Below are 5,129 nucleotides of genomic sequence, written 5' to 3'. Positions count from 1 at the left end.
AAAAAAAAAAGCTGCTTACCTTCAGAAGGTCTACAGTAGGTAGAGAGCTCCAGCAAGAACCTTCTTCTCCACTGCCAGCCCTAAAATGAGGTCTGGGAAGGGGTGGATCTTGTCTCCAGCCCTTCCTGTCACTCAGGTCCATTGCATACAGCTGAGCTCCCCTGGGTTGGCCCTGCCCTCCCACCAGGGGCTCAACCATTGCTTCAGGCCGCAACTCAGCACTTCTGCTACAGTTTGTCAGCCCCATGCTTTCAGCACTGGTGTCACTGATGTCAGCATGGTATCACAGCTGGTTTAGTCCCAAATAAACCCCAAGCCTGCACCTACTTCTCCTCTGTGCTTAAACCAAACTTCTCAGAGTATCTCACACAGCAGAGCCCTTTGTTCAGTGCCACTTCTCTCGTCGTCACTAGTGATAGGTCCCTGAATGTAGGATACTGCCCAGAAGGGAGCTATGCTTCTCCTGCTGGAGTGAGGATGTGGTCCCAGAGCACTGATGGGTGCTGATGGAGGTGCGTTTCCCCCCAGATTTTGCTCTGTGGACCCCATTCTATGAATGCTTCAAGAACTTTGAGTGTGCCTTTGCCATCCTCTGCCTTGCAGGAAAGTGCAGCTTTGTGCTCTGCTCTGCAGATTGCCGTGGTGCCCAGCTGTGAGCTCCATATCTGTACTGCACAGCGGCTTTTGCCACTCACCACAGCAAGCGGCAGCTCTGCCTCCCTCTCTGGCCGTGCTGTGATGGCTCTTGTAGGTACCCCCATATCTGTGGGGTGTTCTGAGAGCGCCCACTCCAGGAAGCACCCCGTGCCCCTGGTATAGCCCTGTCCCTCTCCGCATTCGTCGCCATTTCATCTCCATTACAGTTAGCAGTCTCTTGATGGGACCACAACTGCCCTGTGGCCACCACCCTGGGATCACTCCCTCTGCACTTCTCTAATTCTCTTCTGTCCCCTCCCAGTCTCGCCCCCCCCCCAGTCCCTGCACCCCTCAGCCATGGCCTGGTGCCCAGGAGCGGCTCCAGCGTGGCTGAATGGTGCCAGCGAGCCCAATTATGGGGCTGAAATGCACTGTTCTGTGAATGCGTTCCAGCGCTGGCTAATACAGGCTCTGATATTGGCACTGCTTTTGCTAATATTCCTGCCAGCAAATTCTGCTTGAATATTCATGGGAAGTGGATGCAAAGGAAGTCAGAAGCTGAAATGAGGTGAGTTCAGTTAAGAATTCAGGCTCACAATGCAGAGGCCATTTCTTGCAGCGCTCACCCAGGCGTTTGCTCTCTCTCTCCATTAATTTGAATCTATGTTTTGGACTTCTGAGCAAATTTTCTGTTTCTCCCAGACTGCGGGTGCAGACTCTCCCCCCCCAGAGATCAGCAGCTTTGTATAAAAACAGCAGTGCTCCATGCTACACTCTGCAGTCAAAGGATTTGCTTTCCCTGACTCCTATTTAAATGGTTCTGCCTTCACCTCCCTGTGCACGGATCAGCGCTTGCTGTGCTCTGTGCTGGGATTGGAATGATTTGTGCTCAGGCAAATTCTCATCTGAACTCGTCACAGGAGTTTGGTGTAATTAAATGCTGATCACACCTTCTTTAGCCTCTCCTAAACAAAGTCACAGCGCCAGAACAGCCTGCAAGAGGCAGGAAGAGCTCACGTGCACCTAGTGCTGCGTTGCATCCAGCACCACTATCTTCCTTTGGTATTTTATGTAACGTGTTTTTAATTCACGACAGACACAGTCCTTGCAGTTACAATGGAGCAGCAGCAGAAATCTGGATCCTGCCATAGTGCTCGTTAAACCCAGAGGCTTGGGCCAAGGCATGGCTGGGGGCTGCACAGGGGCTACACTGCACAGCCACCCCAACCCCCCATGGGTCTCCTTCAGCCGGTGGGTTTGGATGTGCTCCTTTGGCTGCTGATGCCCCTGGGGACAACGAGGGCTGATAGTAGAACTCTTTCTAGGCATCATGGTGAGGCATGGCTCCCCATGGACTGAGGCTCTTGTGTAACTCCATGGAACTGGGGATGCTCAGGTACCTCCCTTTGAGGGACAGGGCTAGATAAGGGGTATGTCTGGGGCTGTGTGTCCCCCAGCACTGGGGGAAGCAGCTTGATGTGCCCAGCATTGCCCCAGATGTGCTTCCTGAATATCACCATTTGTGGCAAATGAAGGCTGAACGGGCTATGAAAGGCAGAACGAATGGTGATCCTCCAGGTGGGTACCAGGTCCCACCTTGCATCTCCAGCATCTCGTCTCCTTTGTGTTTTCATACAAGCCAAGGGATGGGATGCCATCTTCTCCTGTATCTCAGTAATCCTCCAGAGATGCAAGGAGCCCTATAGCCTTGATTTCTGTTCTTCAAATATATGTTGACATCGGAACTAAATGGGAAGCAGTGACTGTAGCGGGGGAAGAGCTGCCCAAATCCCTGTTCCCAGGACAGCGACCCATGGGGAGTCTGGGAATAACTACCAGTGGTACCCAACACAGGGAAGGAGCCAGCTCATCTTGGAGCCATTCAACTTGAGCTTCTGTTGAATCCTCCCCAGATGAAGCATCCTTGAGCCGCCACTGGAATTTTCATAGCAGAGATTTCTAAAAAGGGGGAAATTCTTGCATTAATTACAGTTATAAAGATTGGGTTTGACACGTTTATGGCCGGGATAGTAAATAACTTCGGGCAAATCAATTTACTGCATTTAGCTGCAGAGGTGTGATGGAGAGCGGACAGGAGGGCTGTGGGGGTGTGGGGCTGGGACTGGGAAACTGTGACCTACCTCCATGCTGGGGGCTCAGCCCTGGGCCCTCTCTGCCTCATGGCCGCTGCCCAAATTCCAGCTCTCACCGCCAACTGTTGGCATTTCCTTGGCTTTGCCAAACTTTCCCATTTATTTCCCATCCCTCCCCCTTTCCTTAGAGCCTGTTTGGATTTTGGAAAAGAGTGATCCCGAAATCTGACTTTATGCTTCAAACAGATATGGGGGGTGGTGGTGGGGGAGCTAGAAAGGCAGCCTCACTTTTTATTATTATTTTTTTTTGCTGATGGCAAGTGGTAAGCATGTTTTATTTATGTATTCTGAGATCCGCCAACGTTATGTTTTCCTCCTGACTGATGCATGGGCTGCGCTGACAGCTTACACCACACCGGCTGTGCACGAGGCTTATTTACCCTCTGCAGAAAGCAGCTCGAGATTGACAGCGAATTATTCTGCACCTTGAACCGCTCCTCACTTAATGCAATGCAAATTTTACCTCTTTATTAAAAAGTGATTTTTTAAAGAGATGCTATTTTTTTTTTTCCTTTCAATGAAAGGGGTTTTCTTAGATGGTAAAGACCGAAATGTCTGTACAAAGTTGAGTGACTTCTGCCTTCCACCTGCCCTGCTCTCTGTGTAGGTGCTGAGAGTGATGCGAGCCATGGCTGTGAGCTTCTTCACTCCTCCCATTATTGTTGGAACAGGGTTGGCTTCTGGAGGACTGAGCTGCGCTGTGCACTTCCAGTCTCCTGTCTCATTTTCCAGTTCCACTTGTGGAAAGCCATTCTTCCAGGCTTCTCTTGGAAACACTTTTTTGGGCCCCAGTGCTGGGGCCTGAAATGGGCAAAAGCCAGTACACAAAACGAGCCCCATCACGCTCAGCTTGTGTAAGGGGCACACGGAAGTTTCTAATTATATTCCTCAGGAAGCACTTGTGTGGTGTGCTGGCGTTGGACTGGATGGCCTTGGAGGTCTTTCCCAACCTCAGTGATTCTGTGATTCTGTGGAAATGGCAGCAAAAAACATACATGTGTTGGGGCTGCTGCTGGGAGCAGCTTCTCAGGCACATGTGAGCACAGTGCGTATGTGTGTGCATATGTGTGTGTGCTCGTGGCCCCTTTGCTCCCTGCCGTGGCACAGCATCACTCCCACATCCAATCCAGACTGGAAACTACTCTGGCAAAATCATCCTAGAGGAGGCTTTTAGCAGCGTGCAGTATGGAACTCATCCAGCACTGTGGTTTTCCAAGGTAACAGCCGAAGGAAAGGATAAAAAAAAAAAGGTAAGAGTGAGCTTTTGTTGAGTAATTAAAGAATTGAGGCTTGCTGGAAAGCCCCAGGGCTGTGCTTCCGTGGCTGATCGGGAGCCTTTGTTTGCACGGCATTGGTAAACAATTTGCAGTTCTTGGCAATAACCTGAGTTATGCTGAACAAAAGGGAAGTTGTAAACGCTGTTCTTATGTATTTATTTCAGGCTGGAGGAAGGGATGAGGCAGCGGGTCTCCGACAGCAGACAGTGTTCACTGAGGTCAGTGTGAGGATGCCCTCACTTCTCCTGCTTTGCCCACGGGATGCTTTTTGGTAGATAAATAAATAAAACTGGGGATGAATCTGAGCTGGTGCTCCTTCCTTTGGAGCAGGTCTGCCCGGTGCTGTGTGAGCAGCGGGGCTCGACAAACACAGCATTAATATGCTCTGTGTGCATCCTGGCTGCACGCGCACGGCACGGAGATTTGCATGCTGAATTTGTGCTCCTGGAGCCCACACACCCACGTCTTTAATTAAGCAATGCCCTGTGTTTCTGCTCTATAGGATAACTGAATGTATATATATGCAACTCTAATGCACAGGAGATAATTTTGTAATGATTTTTCTGTTTGTTTAACTGAGCAGGATGTTAACTTGGTGGGTTAGCCTTACTGCAAGCTACACTTAGTTGGGAAAATAAATCAGGCTGCGATTCCTCAGCTGGCACCAGCAGGGGATGGTGTCTGGCATGGCTGGGATGCCTGAATCTAATGGCTTTGGGATGGGGCATGGCCAGGGAACATGAAAACTGGAATAAAGGACAGAGGGCTCCAGCCCTGTGTCCCCACACCGTGGTCTTGCTGTTCCCATTGGGGCCCCGCTGGTGTCTGCAATGGATGTCCTGCCTCGGGGATGGGCTGAGCCCCTTCAGTGCTGCAGCCAGGCTGAGAAGGCCCTGCATGTCTCTGAGGAGAAGCTCCAGGTGGTTCTTTAAATGACTGACTGCCCAGCTGGGCCAGGTGGCATTCTCCAGTGAGCATTTACTGGCTGGTCTTTGCAAATATACTGGAGGTGGTTTCTTTTTTCTCTTTTTCTTCTTCTTCTTCTTCTCCTTTTTTTTATTTT

At 50.5% G+C, this 5,129-nt stretch overlaps 1 protein-coding gene across 1 annotated transcript in view; it reads right to left on the bottom strand.

The window, feature by feature from the left end:
• Positions 1-5,129, bottom strand: part of LOC100544203 (cadherin-4) — a 32,967-nt gene that overhangs the window by 26,762 nt on the left and 1,076 nt on the right. The gene's annotated exons all lie outside the window — the stretch shown is intronic.

Source organism: Meleagris gallopavo, chromosome 22 (genome assembly GCF_000146605.3).
Source record: "Meleagris gallopavo isolate NT-WF06-2002-E0010 breed Aviagen turkey brand Nicholas breeding stock chromosome 22, Turkey_5.1, whole genome shotgun sequence".
NCBI classification, from domain to species: domain Eukaryota; kingdom Metazoa; phylum Chordata; class Aves; order Galliformes; family Phasianidae; genus Meleagris; species Meleagris gallopavo.
This window is presented reverse-complemented; position numbering and strand designations above follow the sequence as displayed.